Here is a 19,975-nt window from a genome sequence, read left to right as displayed (position 1 = left end):
ATTCACCAGAGGATGAGTGGAAGAGCAAGAGTTCCAGGCTTCTCAAGCCCAGCATACAAAGGATGACATTCTTGTTCCAGGCCAGAAGTGCATCAGCAGCAGGATGACCACATGTCAAAATGAACCTGGGCAGAGAAATCTCTTTATGTACAAGCAGAACAGGAACATGGAATGAAATGAACCCAAACACACCAGTAATCAAGTAGAAATAGAGTTACGCATGTGATGACTTTATTTGGGGGTATCAGTCAGAAATGCTCCAAATGTGTGAGAAGGTTTTAATGGAAAGAGTCCAATCAAAAGGCCAAATACAATATTGTCAATATAGCCGTCAAAAGATTGTCAACCACCAGCATATATTTACAGCTGCCAGCAGAACTCGCGGTCTTTTCTTGGACCACTGATGCTTGCTGGATGATATTCACAAATAGCCATCTGGAATGAAATAAAGAGCCATGGAAATTCTTACAGATAGAAACACAACAGTCATTTTACACACAGAGAAATCAAAATTTGTTTTCTTCACCAGCACGCACAGCTGTGAAATAGATTTCTCAAGGTCAGCCTTCATCTGGTACAAAACAGATCTTACTATTAGTGACATAGCTACACACAGCTACTGAGATACATGGAGATTTAAGAGGCAAACCGCAATATGCAGTGTTGACTTGGCACAATAAATGACCATTTATTTGAATGTAAATACTGTAGATATAGCAGGTGAAATCTGTATAAATATAATGCATTTTATCCCTGCAATTATATCCAGATCTGAATGCAGGCCTGCATTGTTTTTTGTTGGCTCTCTCCCACAATAACATTGGTTCTGGCTCTTGTATTTCAACTTCACAGTTGGATTAGGAGTGTTGGATGTCCAAAGGATGTAGATTAGGTCCAAAACCTGCCTGGCATCCAGTGTTGGCAATCCAGCTCTTCAAAAACTGTGAGCTGGCTCATCCCATGCATGCAGATTTGTAAAATAGAGTTTGTTTCTCTTTCAGATTTTCCTCATGGGTATTTCAAATATCCCTTATATTTTTTTGAGCTTCTTGCTGTAAAAACAAAGACCACAAGTGTTTAGGTTTTGTTTTAACCAGGAAGTGATCATGCTAATGGTAAACAACACACATTTCAAAGACTTGATGCCAGTGGTTCACAAACAGGCCATCTGGATGTTTACTCTTATTTATCTTCACTTCTTTCCCTTTTGGATCAGCATGGCAAACGTCACAATTTCCTTTTTCTTCCTAAAAAGGTTTTCGGTGCTTCCCTGCTCATCTGAAGCTGACATGCACCAAGAAGAGCCATTCCACTGTTATGTTTTCCGAACACCATTTTCTCAGCTGATCCCAGGAAAGGGCCCAACACATTTGCTGTCAGAAAACTTCACGTTCATTTCTTATTTCATCCTTCCACCCCCACCTCAGCTAATGTGTTTCAGGCGTTCACTTAACTGGATATCAGCTGAGAACTTTGCAGAGTGTTCAATATAGTTGTGGTGCTGATGGATGCCCAACAGCAGCTTGGTTACAAGGCAAATAAGAAATGTTTCCACAGCATGGAAAATGCAATGCGTGTACTTTTAGAGGTTTATTGCTGCCAGAAATGTGAGTACTTGTTGGCACATATTTAATGTCAGAGAGTCATTAAATCATCTATTTTGCCCTCTGAGTAATGCAAACTGTAGCGTGTCATTCAGATACCTGTATATGGAGACCAAAGCTTTGGAGCTCCAAAAGTTTGTCCAGTTTGTGTTTGTCAAATTCAGATACACTCAAGTTATCCAGACTTGTTCCCTTTCTCTCTCACTGCACCTATAGAGAATGTTTGATACCAATGACAGATCTCTAGAACTCTGTGTTCATTATCAAATAGGAAAGCAGAGGAGTATCAAGGAAAATGGATTGAACCATATTTTATAAGAGAATGAAAGACATTTTCAATGAGTGCCAAATAGTGCTGGAAAATGTGACCTGTATTAGCAATTCACCAGAAAACTTCTGAAGAAGATTCCTTATTTTCCTTCCCAGGAAAAACCAACTACCTGTACAAAGGAAATAAAATGGGAAATCCTTCATATTAAATAGAACAAACATAGAACAGAACAAACCAAACACAGAATCATTAAGGTTGGAAAAGACCTCTCAGATCACAAAGTCCAACCATCAACTCATCACCACCATGCTCATTAAACCACATCCCTCAGTGGGATCCATCATCCATCATCCACGAGAAATTCTGGATGTTTCATCTTATGTGTTCTAGGTTGAATACTGTGTCATCCTAGGACAGCAGATCAAGATCCAGCTTATCATTACACTCAGCACGGCAGAACAAAGTACTACTTTATTCCCTCCTGCCTCTTTGACATAGCTTAAAAACAGAATCCTACAACTAACTTACAAATAGCAAATGTCAAGAATAACTATTAAAAAGTTATTCCAGTCAGATAACGGCACGCTCATTGAAAGCATAGAGGTTATTGGAAGCATAGTTAGTTGCTACTCACTGAATATCAGTCTCCTTTGCTTCCTGATATTTCATAGTTACAGCAGTAACTATTACCACAGCTCAATGATCACCTGATATGATGCCAAGGTGAGGCTAGACTTGTTCTTCAGACCTGCTAGGATCAAGTCTTCTGGTAGGTACCACCTGTGTAGCTTTGCAGCATCCAGAGCAGATATATTTCAGGAAACACAGGTAAGCACTCCCAGATATGATGACGGTGACAATGATTATGACTGTAGCACTGAGAACTGGTGACACCGTATCCTCTGGGATGGAGTGCTGTCCTCCTGTGGCAGAGAAGGGAGGCAACTCTGTGTTCTCACCTGATAATGACAGAGTAGTCACAAATCAGAAACTACATTAGGAGGTGAACAAAAGCTCTCAGCCTTGCACAAAGGTTACTTAAGAAGAGTTACTACTTCACAAAGGTGTCTCTCAGCTTCCTTGCAATGAAGAGCAAGAAACAGGCATACTGAGTGCACAGTCAATATGCCTACTTGTAGCTGTCCTTAGCATGAGACAAATCTCTTCCTCAAAGTACTTTTTCAATGTGTATATTCTCAAGGAAGTCAGAGGCTGGCTAGCTTGGAAACAGATGGCTATATTTGGTCAAACGAATCCCACACATGATGGTTTTCATTCTTGGGAACTGTTATTAAACAGGCTCTGTGGAAATATCCCTATGGATGGCATGGGAATTGGAAGCAAAGTCAATCCAGTGAATATGAGGATAGGCTGCTATTGTACCTGGAAGTGTTGTTGGGATATTTCCTGTTATTGAAAGGTAAGGTGTTTGACATGTTTTGACTTTGATTTAGATCCATCAGTTCCTTTGGACTATTATGGTCACTGGCCCTTACCGTGTGCTACATGCATGCAAGAAATAACCTCTAGAACTATGGACACACAGGATCTGACTGTCAACAAATCTACTGCTGACATGCACTATTAGTTTTGGCTATTATTATTATTATTTTTTAAAATCAAATATATAACAACTTTTCTCTAAAATATTGCTAAAAAAATCCCAATACCCCAAACCCCAACAACACAATGTTCCAGCAGCTCAGATCACATCCTTCTTGTCCACTGAGTTTTGCTACTCTATGTCCAAACCAATGCTAGATATCAATTCAGAGCTCTGCAATACCATTCCTTTACTATCCTTGGGGTAAAGCACACATGTGCTTTTCCTAACTCCTGTGCTTGGGTTAAGGAACTGATCACATTGGTCTAAAATCTGTGTCTAAGCCTGCTTTCTGTTTTCCTTTCCAGTTCCTGGCTTATCAACATTCCTGTATAATTCTATACTTTACAGCACAGACATTCCTGTCTATAGGTTATAGAGAACATGTTGTACTGGTATTATTTTTGAAGCTATTTGATCACTGCCACAAAGAGGGCTGATTTTCATGGAGGAACGTTTACCCCTCTGCCCAGCCAGCTATAAGTCTGATTTTTGCACAGAGATTCATACACCCTTAGAAAAAAATACAGTTATTTTTGCAGGATGTGACCATACATAATCCTGCCCTCAAATTTAGAGCAGAAACAAAATTCAACCCATTTTTTATTTGTCTTCTGTTTTAACCCTGAGCTTATATTCTTTCCTTTGGCCCAGATGATTTATCTTTTTACATATGCTGTGCATTCTGCATACCTGTATCTCTCTGCTGTTAGAAAAAAGAAGACCAAGCTGTTAGATTTTTCATGTGCATTTTTCCTCTAAGTTCAAAGGACAGCATGCTGTGTTTTGTAAAGGAGTTATCCTTATGTACATTTCCCAGGGGAATATGTCAAAATGAGGAAATAGGAGCTTTAAATAGGATTTTCCTTTGGAAGCTTTACTAAAATCACCATTTTAATTAAGAGCTTTTTTTAATAGGGGCCAGATTTTTCTGTGTCTCATGTTGTGAGCAGAACAGGGATTCTGATTAGACTGAAGTCTGGAATATTTGGTGGCTTATGCTGGTATTTCTCATCTACAACTTATTTTCCCAGCACTTCAGCTACTTTGAATGGGAGGTCTTGAAGCGCAGCCACTGCTCCTACTGTGCTGACATCCCACAGATCTTAGGATCACACTAATTAAACACTCATTTCTGTTATGATGCCAGACAAAACACTCCCCAGCAGAGCCAGGATGTGGGTCTGTGGGCTTGAATCTGGCTACATCCAATATGGTTATAACTGTTACTTTCCCCTTTTCACTTGGTTTGTTTTTTTTCCCCCTGCTCTTTGTGTTGTCTCACATACAGAATCCAAGCCATGTTTTTTAAGGGCTTATTAAGGGGGTGCCCAGTGCTTCCAAATGGGGAAGGTGGGTCTGTGAGTGGGGTGGCTTCTTTCTCCTGCAGCAGAAACACACAACAAGGGCAACCCTCACATTGAACCAGTGGAGAAAGCAAAGTCGGTGCAAAATGTGAAGCACTGACAAAGAATTTGAATAGTGACACAAGGAGGCCTGGCATCTGTGAATGACAAAACAGCCCTTCATTTTTCTTTATACTGTTCTCCAAAACTAGGTTCATTTTTCACCTAACTCGTGTTTACTTCTGCATCTCAGTGACTGTAGAAACGTACGCATGGCAACGCTGCAGAAAGAAGGAAAGCAACTGCCTGGGATTATGTCTATTGAAGCTGCTGTTGGCGAAGCTGCTGTTGGCATACAAGCCCTCTCTTTCAGCAGATAAATGATATGCTAATCACATGCTCAGCCTCCCTGCATAGATGCAAGAAGTGGTAGAGCCATTTGTCCTGCCCAGGGAGAACACAGAGGGCTGTTCAGGCTTGTTCTTTCTCTACACTGTTGACTTTTCCTATTAAGTTTCTCTGCCCCTTGATTTAATAACAGATTGATTGCCAGCTTGGCTACCCACAGTGCAGACATTGCTATTCTTTGTCAACAAGATGTTCCACTGAGGAAAGGAAAACAGCAAGTGTCGCTCTTACAGACAAGGATAGGGGAAAAGGTTGCATGGGAGAGAAGAAGAGGCTGATCTCAGCTTTTATTTCGCTGTTGCACCATCCCCAGGTTACATGCCCTCACACCCAAGGACCTACACATCTCTGCTGACCAGCTTTTGTCTTGATCAAATTGCTCCCAGTAATTTTATCCCATATTCATTGGTTCGTAGAATCATTTAGTTTGGAAAATGCCCTGAAGGTCATCAAGTCCAGCCATCAGTCTGTCTTCCCCAAGCAGCCCTTACTGCTGCATGGGCATGTTATGACCCAAGTCCATCAATCGACATTTAGCATTGTTGAATGCCATGCAACTGGATGCAGCCCATTGGCCTGGCCTATACAGATCCCTCAACAGAGCCTTCCTACCCTCAAGCAGTTCAGCACTCCTGCCCAACTTGTATCATCTGCAGACTTACTGATAGTGCACTCAACCCCTTTATCAGTATTGCTGATAAATACATTTAACACAACTAACCCCCAGGTTACACAGCTTATCTTTTTACAATTTTTTTTATATTCCCATGTTCTTATTTACACTTTGCAATTCTGAGCTGAACTTTAAGGTTTCAGTCTTTGAAATTCCTATTGAAGACCTAATCCTCTCTCCTGAAATCAGATAGCACATGCTGGGTGGAGTGAGGTTCTGCTCTACTTACAGCATTTAAAACTGAAGAGGCCATAAAAACAGGCTGTTCACATACACAGAATTGTGTGTGCTTTGTCTTCTCACCTACTTAACTTCTGCTGTTTATCTTCTCACACCAAAAATTTTCAGGACAAAACTGCCTCAGTATGCTTAATGTGTTACAGAATTTTAGATAAAGCCCTTGGTCATTGAAAGGCACATCTACAGAACTGCATACAGGATTTTTGCCATTCTTTGATGTAAATTGATGCACTAAAACTGACATCCCCTATGAGCAGGTTAAGTGATTTGAAAAGAATCTGGGATGATCATCTGAAGTTATTTTTTACAACTCGTTTCTTTACTGTGAGTACTGTGTGCAATGCTTGGGATCAAGATGTCTGAGAGAGGCAGAGTTGAACTCAGGCTGAAGTAAAGCGATTGTCCTCTTAAAGGATGCCTCTTTTGTTAGAACACATTTTCTTGAATGATCCAAAGTTTTGTTTGTTTGTGGCAAAATGGAAAAGACCAGCACTGCCATCACTTCACAGAGACATGTGGGTGGAGCACAGGTAGCACTTATAGCTCAGGACTCCTAAGGGTTGGTCTCCTCTCTGGTGAATTACGGTACCAGTCACACCTGATATTTAGATCACAGAATCACAGAATCACAGAATGACCCGGGTTGGAAGGGACCTCAAGGATCATGTAGTTCCAACCCCCCTGCCTAGCAGGGCCACCAAACATACACATTTACTAGATCAGGTTGCCCAGGGCCCTGTCCAACCTGGTCTTGAACACCTCCAAGGACGGGGCATCCACAACCTCACTGGGCAGCCTGTTCCAGGGCCTAACCACCCTTCTAGTAAAGAACTTTCCCCTAACATCCAACCTAAATCTTCCCTCCTTCAACTTAAAACCATTTCCCCTAGTCCTGCTATTATCAGCCCTTTCGAAGAGTTTACTCCCCTCCTGGGAGTAAGTTCCCTTCAGGTATTGAAAGGCTGCAATGAGGTCACCAATCAGATCTTCCTGAATGCAAACCTCTCCTGTAGGCAAGGCCTGTATGTTGGCTTTGGGACACCCTGCGAGATGGCAGATGCGTGCAAGATCTTGCTGTAGTGCAGTACTGAACATGTAGCGTAGAGTTTGCAGCCCAACGGAATGAGATGTCAAGTAAAGTCTGACGTTCACATTTTACCACAATTAATTTAATTTTTTCATCACTAGGTTACTAGAACTAGTACTGCTTCAGTAGACTTCTAAGAATACACAACATCCTTTCAAAATTCCTTGGATACTAAGAGGAAACACACGGGCTATGGCATGTTCTTTACTCAGATATGTTGATGTGAAGATTGGGGATTATTTCTCACTTGAATGTCCACAATACTCTGAAGAGTGCTCACTGAGATCTTTGCAAAACAGCTCTGTGTCCACACTGAACTCTTTTCCACACAGAGATCTGCATCTCTCTCATCAACTTGCTCAAGATAGATTTGATGCTCAGGTTTTCTGGCCTGAGAAAACATGCAGTTCCTTCTGTCACAAAGCTCTATGCCAAGAACATCTCAATAGAGATGAGATTAACAGTAAAGTCTCCAGCTGTTCACAAAGGTCTCCATCTGCCATTTTCCCTCTCAAAACCTGTAATTCACCCTGCGATTCATCAGAGCCAAACTCAGCCACCTATTCATCAAATACTGCACAACAGTGTGAAGCCACTTCTGGACCTGTGGAGATCACAATGCTCAGCAAATCACTGCCACCTCCAGTTCATAACAACCATTTCATAATGCCTGCAGTGTGTAAGAATGTGCTAGATGAGCTCAGTAAAGTAACTTCAGGTGTTAGATTGCTCAAAACGCATGGCACACAGCTAAGCAGAAGGCTTTCTGTACAGCTCCATTGAGCATGACATGTTCTGCAGACACGAAGACAGGAAAACAAAGGTTCCTATATGTAAGTCAGCTGGATGTGGGAGAATTAACACAATAGGTCAGAAGGCAGGAGATATGATTGAGTGGAAATAAAGGGGAAGAAAATTCTGTAGATACATGAGATAGACTATCAAGAACATTTTCTAGAAGACACAGAAGATTAGGATCCACGTGCCCTCAGGCTACTGGTGCTAATAGTAAGAAAAGATGAAAAGGTTTGGTTATACTGTGCTGTAAAGAGTGACTGGCATCTAAGCACACTTCTGAAGAAGTAGAACACAGGTACATAACTACATTTAGCACTAAAACACAGTCTACAGACCTTCTCACTCCATCCTTTCTACAGACCTTTTGCCTTTTACTAAAGAGAGTGAAATCCAAAGTGGTTGTGAGACATATTGAACATCTTTTAATTTCTTATTTTTCTTAGTGCTTCTATTGTGCTAGAAAATGTACGAAGCATTCTGTGGTGGAGCTGGATAACATCTTTCTTTATGAATGATATTATATAAGAATGACACTCTACAGCTGTTAAAGAATTAACAGGAAAAACAGAAGCCCTCCAGGAGAGAAGATTTAGACTGGATATAAGAAAAAAATTGTTTACAATAAGAGTGGTGAGGCACTGACACAGGTTGCTCAGAGAGGTAGTGGATGACCCATCCCTGGAGAAACTCAGGGTCAGGCTGGATGGGGCTCTGAGCACCTGATGGAGCTGTAGGCATCCCTGTTTATTGCAGGGGAGTTAGATTAGATGGTCTTTAAGATCCCTTCCAACTCAGACTGTCATGTAGACCAATTGTTCCAACACTTGAGGCTTCAGAAAGGCTCTGTGTTTAGTAAAAAACATAAGAGCAACTTAAGATTTCCACCCTTCCCTGAGTCTTGCCTTACATTTTTGTTTAGCTCCAAAGCAAACAGTAAGTGCCTGGAGCATCTTATTACTCATGGCAGACATCTGAGCAGAAAATATTGATATGTTTGCATTTTATGAAAGCAGGTTGTTCAAACAGCTGCTTAAATCCTGAAGTAAAGCTCTCTAGTAACATTTTAATTTGTTCCTTCCTCAGTGCTTAGCTGAAGCCCTATAATTTATCACATAATATTAGGGATACTGATGAGACTTGCACCTAACTTCACCTTGCCCGTGCTATGCAGTTTGGATGCAAGGTGAAATCTTGTAGGTAAGGTTTCATACCCCCAGAGCTCTGGATCTGGGTCAGATACAAAGTAGCCAGAAAACTGTGCCTTGGATCTGGTTTATTTTCCCCACAGAACTATAGGAATTATCGTGGATTGTCTAATGTTGCAAGTTGAATACAATTGAGAACGATGACATCCTTCAGGAAAATTATTCTACAAAGCCTCCGCCAAGTGAGTAGATTTTATTGGCTGGACTATGAAGTTCCAAATGCAGTTTAGCTCTTTACATTTCTTTGAGTCGTAGTCACCCAAGCTATTAAGGAACACAAATAAGAAAACATTTTAAAGTGGTATCCTTGATCTTGGTGATGTCCCTTATGTTTACAGATATCTGCAAGCTTACTCTGCTTATTTTTCATGGTGAAGAAGCTCTGTAATCCACTAGTACATAAAGCGTTAGATAAAAGAATGCATGTAATTGAACTTCTAATAATTCCAATAAATACAATAATTCCCCCTGATTTAACATCTCCATTGCTATCTCTGTTTGTAAAATAAGTTGCAATACTCTGTCTTTCAAGATGCTGGCAAAGAGTTCACCCCAGATCAAAAGACAAAGCAGTAGATGGAGGATTTGTATATAACACTTATCAGCAGTGAAAATGTCAAGAGCCTCAAGACACATCTCTGCTTGTACTTTCTTGGACAGCCACCATAGATGTCCTAGGAGCCAAGAGCTAATGGCCCCCCGTAGACCAGGAAACAGAATCTCTTGCTCATTTTACTGCATATTTAAGAAAATAAGTGGATTACTCTATAAACACAGCCCTTACGTCATAACAAAGTTGATGGTCCCGAGATCGATACCACCACAACCTGCAGAGTACGTTTCCTGGCTGCTTTGCTGAGCCAGGCTCTAGGGCTGCTCTCTGCATGCTGCTGGTGGTAATTCTGGAACATGGTAATTACCACAGCCTGGGTTGTAAATGATCCTGACTCTGCAAAATGGCTTGGAAATACAAACTGAGAGGAAACAAAGGTATAAAAATCAGCCAGCAAATAGAAGGATGAAATGGTTTCTCTTTAGGATAAACCACCCCTAATGGTGTTGGATAGCTTTGTCTTGCAGGAAAACACACCTGCAGCAGCTCCTCTCCTTTGTGCCATACCACAGTCCCACTGAGCTAGTTTCATGCTGACTGCTACCCCTACAGAGCCCTGACACCTACTGAAGAGAGAGATGCAGAAGTGGCTTCCATCTCCGGCCATTATAGAAATGTCACCTGCTGGGCAAGATTCTTCAAGTGGAAAGGAAAGAGAAGGAAATGCAGTGCTTTTGCTTTGGGACATTAATGGCTCAATTAGAGCTCCAGAGGTGGGTGAATCTTCCCTGTTTTGTACCAAGAGTGTCAGCCACATGAAAAATAACCAAGACAAAATTAGCTTTCCTGCTTTTCTACCTTTTCCCATCTGTAGAATGACTCAAGGTACCTTTTTCCCTGGGTATTTTCACTCTTTCAATGAAAACTCCACTTCTATTTCACATTTGATACAGTCACAAAAAAATGGCATGTAAAAGAGAAGACAGTGAAATCATGCTAGACCACTAAAGCAAATGGAGTCTGGGAAGAGGAAGGTGTTGATTTGCCCTCATATAACACTGCCCATATGTGTTTTTTTTTTATTAGAATTGTATAGATTTATAGTGCGCTTTGTTGCAACATTGACGTACCAGTCAACATTAATAGACTGTTCAGATGGGTGGCAAAAGAGCAGTGGAAAGATATTAAGGAACCAGAGGATATTTGGAATAAATTAGCAATTAATTACGTATTAGTGCCACAACAAAAATGATGCTCAATAGAAAAAAAAACATTTTAAAATCTAGCCAAAGGTATCATAACTTAATAACAAGAGTTTTGGAACATACAGTGTTGCTACCGTACAGGCATATGTAGGTTTAAATTTCAGAGGGACAATAAGCCATGAGGTAAGACTATGAGTAATGGGATGAAGTTATGCAAAGGAAAATTTAGGATGAATTACAGGAAAAAAATGATAATGAGTTTCACTGAGGTAGTTCAGACTCCTGTATTCCCAAAGGAAGCAGGAAAACCCCGATATATTTGTCACCTGAAAACAATCTCTCAGATATTCTAGCAAACCCTAAGAGAACTGACAAAGAAAACGCTATGGTTCAAATGTAACTTGGCAGTTTCTTGTATTTTATGGTAGAACTAATCACTGCTATCATACAGGAGAGTAAGCAGAGCATTTCCAAGTGAGAAGAATGCTTTCCAGTTTATTGTCTCAGGTATGTAAGTGGCCAATTATTGCTTTGGAGATACCACTGGGGTAATTCCTTTTGTGGTCTGTGAATGATAAAAATAAACACTTTTTTAGTGTCAGAACACAAAAAGAGTGGGTGCGTGGGAGCAATTCTGAGGATATAGTTTGGAAGATGAAGTTACACAAGTTCTCTGAAATGTTTTCTTCTTCTCTGTGTATATCATGAGCATCAAACACCCCAAACACCACTCTTCAAATTGTATCATAGAATCATGGAGTCATAGAATTGCTCAGGTTGGAAAAGACCTTAAAGATAATTGAGTCCAACCACAGCCTAACCATGCTACCCTATATAACAACCCTCTGCTAAATCATGTCCCCAAGCACCACATCCAAATGTTTTATAAACACATCCAGGGATGGTGACTCAAGTTTATGAGATCCCTAAGGTAAGTTACAGAGATTTAAAGGGATTTAGTTTAGAGACATACAATTGATTGTAAGCCATTTCCAACTTTTTACTTTCTCCAAAACCTGCAGGAGGTTCTTATTATGGTGACCCTATCAAACCTACTGCAAACTGTTTCCTGGCTTGTATTGACTGGGAACCTCTCGGGATGTTAATAATTGATTTTAATTCCCAAATGATGTAGAATAAAAATTGCAAACTGAGACTCTCAGGAATAATTCCTCCTCCTTTCATGTTCTGTGTACAGCTACATACTGTAATTTTCATTTTAAGATATGAGGGTTATGGTATTTTATTCTTTTTTTAATTAAAATGAGGGAATAACTCCTGAAGGAGTGCTGAACGCAACTTATGTTCTGGTCTCAGTTTTAATTAGAAAAACATAGTAAGTTCAAGAGTAGATATGATGTCCTCAGCTGGTATAAATCAGCATAATTGCACTGAGTCCAGTGGAATTACATCAGTTCACGTCAGCTGAAGAACTGACCTGAGATGCAGGGTGATTAATCTTCCCCACATACCCTTATGGAAATTACATCTTCATGTATATGCCCTCCCTTCAGCACCTGCCAGAAAGGTTAACAAACACATTCACTGTGTTGTAACCCTAATACTACATATTCCTTACATACAGAAAACATCTGCTATAATATGTCATTCTTAACATCTGTCATCCATATTTACTAAATCCTAAACAAGGACACACTTTTTCCAATAATGTCTATTTCTAAATATTTCCTTTAGCATGCTTCTTCTTAACAATTCTTTCCAGGACCATCTCCAGGTAGAAAGGGTTAATTAGCCAAACAAGATTAAAGCTGTGGCATGCCCAGTGTAACTGCAGAGGCATCCATATCAACGAAGGAAATAAAAGCATAGAATCTTAAAATGGTTTGGGCTGGAAGGGATCTTTAAGCCCACCCAGTTCCAACTTCCTGCCATGGGCTGACTGCCCCCCTCCAGCTCAGGATGCCCAGGACTCATCCAACCTGGCCTTGAGCACCTTCAGGGATGCCCACAGTTCTCTGGGCAGCAATGCCAGGGCCGAAATGAAGCAAAAGTTCACGTTTTCTCCTGCAGGGAATCTGTTGAAGTAAAATATCTGAAAAGTTTTCTTATCACAGGTTGCACTTCTAGGAACACCAACTGCTTTGTTGCTCATTTTGTGATGATCATGAGCGTGATTCTCCATTTGCTGGAACTCATTCTCAGCACATGCCAGAGGCACCCAGCTGGAAAGCAGCTCTGTAGAAGCAGGCCTGAGTCTTGGTGGACAAAAAACTAACAGGAGAAAGCAACATGCCCTTCCTAGCATGCATGAAGAAATGTATTGCCAGCAGGTCAAGAGAGGTGATCCTTCCCCTCTGCTTAATACTGGAGAGGCCACATCTAGAATCCTGTACCAAAGCTGCCTGGACATGGTGCTGGGCACCCTGCTCTGGGTGTTGTTGCTGGAGCAGGATTTGTGCCAGGTGACCAAGAAGTCCCTTCCCCAACCATTCCATGATTCTATATCCCTGAGCTGGTTGTAATAGGAGACAAACTTGTCCCTGGACTTCATATCTTGAAGAAATGATACTTATAAAAGAGCAGCGTGGAACATGCAAGATGCTGAAATGCAGAGATATCTGGCTCACCTGCCGATTTTGATGGAACAGCTGGGGTACCCAGTAGTTACTTCTTGGAGATTTTAAATAATGAACTAACATTAAAGCAAGCTGCGGATGCTCAGAGGCTTTGCAGTTATCTGAAGTTAATCTGTGTAAAGTTGGACTGTAATTTGTTTTGTTCCACTGAGGTCTCCAGTGTTGTGTCATTTGTTAGTTTTCTTCCCAGCCAAGTAAATCATCTGCTAGTACTTGTGGGCTTTTTGAATTTACTTAGATTTTTATTTATTTATTTATTTGTCTTGCCCAGTATTTAGTTTATTTAATAGCTTCATCCAAAATCTGATTTTTCCCAGCTCCCATGCAAACAAACTCAAGAAGAACTGTGTGCCTCTGGCTAAGACTGAGTAATTTTCTTTCTTACAAGATTCTTGAAACTTAACAGATAACTCCATGAGATCAATCCTCAGTTCTTTATGAAACCATCAGCTACATTTTCATGAGTTTTGAAATTACTGAATTTACTTCTGAATCTACAACAGTCCTCCAAGTCAGCATGAAAAATATCTCTGTTAAAATCAAGCTATCCTACTGATTCTTTTTCATAATAGCCAGCAGGATAGCAGACATACTTGTAAAGCAAAGAAGAGTTTGGGGGGAATATTTAACTAGTCCTCCACATATTAAGCAAATGGGTCAGATGCAAAAGTTTGTTAAGTACAAGAAAACGCCATGTGGTGCCTTGAATATGTTGACTTGTATGAGCAATGGTGCAAGGGCAGATGATGTTCCAGACACCTAACCCAGAAACATAGGCTTCTGCATTAAGTAGTTGTCATTAGAAATGAGACACTGTGAAATGATCATCTAGATAAGCAGCTATAGTGTTGATATGTGTTTTTAATAATACAAATGAAGATATGACACCATATCCCAGGGCATTAGCGCTTTGCTAGTACACAGGATCATGATACACGTAAATAGTAATTCTGGAGCACAATTCAGAAGAGATTATATTTAACACTTGGAAAGTTCTAAAAATAAATCCACAAAAATGAAGGAAGAAGAGACTATTGCTTAATCACTAGTATAAAGCTTGGGACATCTAACTAACATCTAACATCTCCAACATATTCTTCAATAGAGGACATTCCCTTTCAGGAGAAGATCAGGTAAGATATGAGGATAAATTTCTTCTCAGACAGAGTTTTGTGCATTGGAACAGGCCTCCCAGGGAAGAAGTGGTGTCACATCTCTGGAGGTGTGCAAGAAACATGGAGACATGGTACTGAGAGACATGGTCAGTGGGCATGGTAGTGGTGGGGTGAGGTTGGACCAGATGATCTTTTCCAACCTTAATGATTTTATGATCTGAATGGGTAATAGCTAGATGTCCTGGAGATTGTTTTTATGATATCAGTAAATAATCATGATATATAACATTCACTGTTTTTGCAGCATACAAAGCACTATCTTGTTCTAGATTAACCTGACTAGTACTTTCCAGTTAATACAGTAGGGTGAAATCCTAACTGTGATGAAATCACTGAGAGTCATAGAATCATAGAATGGCTTGGGTTGGAAGGGACTCCAAGGATCATCATGTTCCAATCCTCTGCCACAGGCAGAGCCACCAACTGCCAGAGAAAGAATCACCACCAATTAAAGAGAGCGAAAAATTCACTGTAGCCCTCTCTGTTCCTATCTACTACATTACTGTGAACTGCAGCAACCTGAACTCTTTTAAGTCTTTTCTTAAAGTAAAATAAAATAAAATAAATAAAAAATAAAGGACAGTGACTGAGCAGTTAATAAAGCATGGGCCAGATTTATTTTTTTCTATTTTTAGTTTCCTTTATTTTAATTAGTAAGAATTTTTAATGTACTGCCAAATCAGTCTGTAGTAACTGGGACTCCAGTTTCCTGCATGAGAAGGTTCTGGACCACCTCCAAAGGATTTCTGTTATGGCAGCAGATTGTTTCTGTGAACAGCACTGAGCTGAGGTGCTTTCACAAACTGATACTCTATAGTTCAGCTCTCTGATAGCACGGTGCTGAGAGTAACTTCAATCATTGGCATGAGTCCCTGGGTGCTAGAAGGTTTTGGGTTGCACCAATGTCTTTGCTGGACAGTTGGGTAGTTCCAACTGTGCATACAGGACCAAGAACAGATCATAGAATCATAGAATTACCCAGGTTGGAGATGACCTTGAAGATCATCAAGTCCAACTGCAGCCTAACCAGTACACTAACTCTAACAATCCTACACTAAATCATATCCTTGAGTAACAGATGTGTGTCCCTACTGGGAACAGGCTACAGGGTCCAAAGGATACTCCTCCATTAACTAGACTCTAAAAGAACATTCAAAATCCTTTTACATAGCAGATGACTTCTTCATGCCCAAATCACAATGCTCTGACTGGCCTGTTGACAGAAACAAATGCAAAATGCTTTTACAGCAGGCAGCTGAGAGGACGGAAAAGAGCTCAACTGGCATTCTGTTATAGTCAGTTTATTAGGTAAATTGTCATTGTCCGGAGGATCTATGATTGGTTATAATACAACATGACAGGCTGATAACTCCATAAAACATACTTCTAATGTGTTTAGTGTACTTAGAACAGCTGTTAATGGTGCATCTATCTCATTCAATTTGTTGGCAGAGGAACACTGATCAAGAGAAAGTAAGTCTGTAAGCACAGTCGAAATTGGATTGTTATTTTAAAGCAGGAGAGATCTCCATGGCAATGAAATTTGTGGGAATATAGTTATTCTTTCTTCTGGTTTTGTGTTGTTGGTTAATGTTTTGTTTGTCTGTTGTGTTATTTTCTCTTATGTCATGGAATCATAGAATCATTTGATTTGAAAGAGACCCCGAGAGGACAGACAGCCCAACATCCCCGCAATTACAGCTCCGTCAGGTGCTCAGATACCCGTCCAGCCTGACCTTGAGTGTCTCCAGGGACAGAGCATCCACCACATCCCTGGCAACCTGTGCCAGTGCTTCCATCATTGTTCTGGTTTCTCATGGTCTCACCCCAGCTGTGCCACTCATCAGGTATCAGAGTGGACAAAAAGATGTTATTTCTTTCCAATTAGTTCTCTTCTTTCCACCAATGTTAAAAATTTTGGTTGGCTCCAGTGCAGTTCTGAGCATTCCTTCTAACAGTATTTATTTTGTGCTCTTTTCAAGTTGGAATGGAAGCTGTAGTGACTTGACCCAAGAGCCCATAATTAAATGCGCTAGGAAGACATTTCGCTTTCAGGCTACAGAAATATCTGTATTGGAAATAAATATATGGCTCTTATCTTTCTGTATGTTTCCTAGATTATGAGTAAGAATGTTTCCAACCACGACAGCTATATTTTACAGTAATTACACTGTTTTATTCCTGGCTCTTCCTAGGCAATATGTATAAGGACCATACATTTCAGCTGCGCTTTCCACACCCCCAAGGATCACATAAGATTTTCTGTGTCCACAGAGGAAGAAAAACAACCTGATAGGAGAGAGAAATCTAACTCTAGCTGTGGAGCATCAGAAGGAGAAAGAATGACAACTATGAAGATCCGTGACATTGCTCCCCTACCCTTGAAGCAGAACACGTGGTTACAGCAAAGTTTCTATCTTTTGCAAATGGCTTATGGGACAGAAGACGAGATGAGAACAAAGAAGTTTATACTGAATAAGGGAGAAAGATACTAGAGCTCCCAGGCATTCTGCAAGATGCATCTCTCTAGATAAAACTACAGCAGCAGTGTTGTAATTAAATAGCCAAGGAGGAGGGTGGTGATGGTGATCAGGGAGTCTCAATGCTGAGGGGGTTTGGGGTAGGTTTGTAGAATCATAGAATGTCTTGAGGTGGAAGGGACCTTAAAGACTATCTAGTTCCAACACCACTGTCATATGCCAGGGTTACCAACTATACCAGGCTGCCCAGGGCCCCATCCAGACTGGCCTTGAGTACCTCCAGGGACAGAGAAGCCTGTGCTGGTGCCTCACCACTCTCTGAATAAGGACTTTTCTTCTAACATCTAGACCTCTAACTTCTCTTCAGGGAAGCAGCGCTGGTTCACACACTCTGGTACCATTTTCTCATCAGCTTTGTCTGAGCAGCTGCCCATCGTGTGGAAACTTTAGGAAGAATTTGTTCATGGATAGGGTGGTCAGGGCAGTGGTGGAGTCCTCATTCCTGGAGGTGTAAGAGATACATGGATGCGGCACTAAGGAACACGGTAATGGAGGGTCATAGAATCATACAGTCAGTAAGGAAAAGACCTCCAAGATCATCTAGTCCAACCATTCATCTACTACCAATATTGCCCATGAGAACAGGATAGTGGTTGGACTTGATGCACATAAAGGTCTTATCCAAGCTGAATGATTCTATGATTCATGGGGGTGAGAGCAGGAAAGGCTACCTGAGAGGGACTGCTCCTATTCTCTTGCAGTAATGCAGCATTTAAGTCGATTTGTAAGTATGTAAAGGCTCAAAGAGCAAAAAGGGAAATCAATAGATGGCATCTAGCTCTTGCCAAAAGACACACTCCAGCTTCCAAACAAAACAAGTAAATAAAACCACATTTGCTCCCATCCAAGTTCCTGTCTCACGCTATTCCATCAGAAAAGGCTTCAGTTTTTTTACAAAAAATACTAACAATTTCTAGTAACAATAATAATAAGAAGAAAGAATCATTAGTTATTCTATCGATGCCTATTTGACGCTCTCTTCCAATCTCCCCCTTGAGTACCCAGCTCCCCCGCAGGGACATTCAGCTCTGCCCCGCACCCGGACAGGGGCTCGGGCTCCACCCGGGGCTGTGCTTCACTCTCCTCCCTCCACCCTGGGGCTCCCGCTCCATCTCCACCCGCAGCCCCCCACACTCACCCGCCGGCCCCAGGCCGGGCAGCGCCAGCAGCAGTAGCAGCAGTGGGGGTGGAGGCACGGCTCCGACCCGTCCCGCAGCCATGGGGTGGGCGCCCGGCTGCAGCAGCGGGGACCCGGGACCGGCGGCTGCGGCGGAGCTGAGAGAAGAGCTGCCGAGTCCCCTCGGGGTAGGCGGGAGCTGTGTGCCCCCCCTACGGTATTGTATCCTCTCCCTGGTAGTGAGGGAGGGGGACGCGCCCACTGCGGGTACAGGTGTGGGGTGTACGCAGCCCTACTGCCCAACCGGCGGTGCAGGAGGGGCGGCAGGGGGTGTCCCCACCCCTACCCCGAAAGCAGAGCACGATGGGTTGGTTGCGCTCATCAGATCCGTGCCACCCTTGCTGGATGTCTTCACCTCTGTCCTGTTCCCAGGGAGGGGCAGGTGATGTTTTCCTGTTTATTGGATTTACACGGCAGGTTTTTGTTGCAGGGGGTGGGGGCTGCCGTCTCTGTGTGGGGCCCTGCACTGCCCCGTATCAGAGCAGAGCAGCTCCAGCTGCTCCAGCAGAGACCCACCGCTGGGCAGAGCTGAGCTGAGCCATGAACGAGCTGGGTGTGCTACTGGGAGAGCCAACAGGGCTGTGCAACTGCAGCTGGAAGAGGGAGGAGTGGGGAAGGAAGGGTGGGAAGAATCATTAATGCTGGAAACAATATCTAAGTTCATTCAGTCCAACTGTCAACCCACCCCCACCATCCCTACAAGCCACATTCCTCAGTGCCACATCACCACAGTTCTTGAACACCTTCAGGGATGGTGACTCCACCACCACCTCCCTGGGCAGCCTGTGTCAATACCTCTCCATTCCTTCTGAGATGAAAGTGGGGGAGCCATGCAAAGCAGAGAGTGACCATTAAGCAGTGGTGGAGAGAAAGCAGAGAGACTTTGCCCTTGGAAAAGAAAGACATGTCTCCACAAGGAGGCCTGTGAAAAGAGGTGGGTACTGAAGACCTGTGTCAGCCCATGGCACAAACAACTGTTGGTTTTCAGACTTTCTAAGGAGGATAACAGGACACCATGGTGTGCCTGCAGATGTTGGGGTTAGAACTGACCCATTCTCAGTGTAGCATAAAGACAGAATTTGAGAAACTGAATGAAAGGAAGAATCATTTGAAGGGTATGAAGGAGCCAATGGACATATAGATCTGAAACCTGATGGCCACCAACAGATAGGAAACAACCAGAGAGGACTGTATACTTATGTGCTTAATGGCCTAAATTTTCAGGATCTTAACATGGCCTCAGTCCTTCCTGGGCACCCTGCTCTGGGTGTTCCTGCTTGAAAAAGGTGTGCATCTGATGGACACAGAGTCTCTTCCAACCCTGACCATCCTGTAATTTTCTGATGTTTCTCACGTTGCAGATCTTCATCTTATTTCATTCTCTCACATTTAATTGAATGTAATGTGGTGGGAGATCATTAGTTCCTGGCATGTATTTATAACCACATTGTAAGAAGTTCACCACTATTTTGCTTGTGGATATTTTCTTCCAT

The 19,975-nt window shown here is 41.9% G+C and overlaps 1 long non-coding RNA gene across 1 annotated transcript; it reads right to left on the bottom strand.

Moving 5' to 3' along the window:
* Positions 1–209: 209 nt before the first annotated feature.
* LOC107308466 lies at positions 210–19,026 on the bottom strand. Its single transcript, XR_001552813.2, has 2 exons — positions 18,444–19,026; positions 210–2,834 (listed from the first exon to the last, which is right to left on the bottom strand). It is a non-coding gene; the product is annotated as an uncharacterized LOC107308466 (long non-coding RNA).
* Positions 19,027–19,975: the final 949 nt, after the last annotated feature.

This window comes from Coturnix japonica, chromosome 1, assembly GCF_001577835.2.
Source record: "Coturnix japonica isolate 7356 chromosome 1, Coturnix japonica 2.1, whole genome shotgun sequence".
Lineage (NCBI taxonomy): Eukaryota > Metazoa > Chordata > Aves > Galliformes > Phasianidae > Coturnix > Coturnix japonica.
This window is presented reverse-complemented; position numbering and strand designations above follow the sequence as displayed.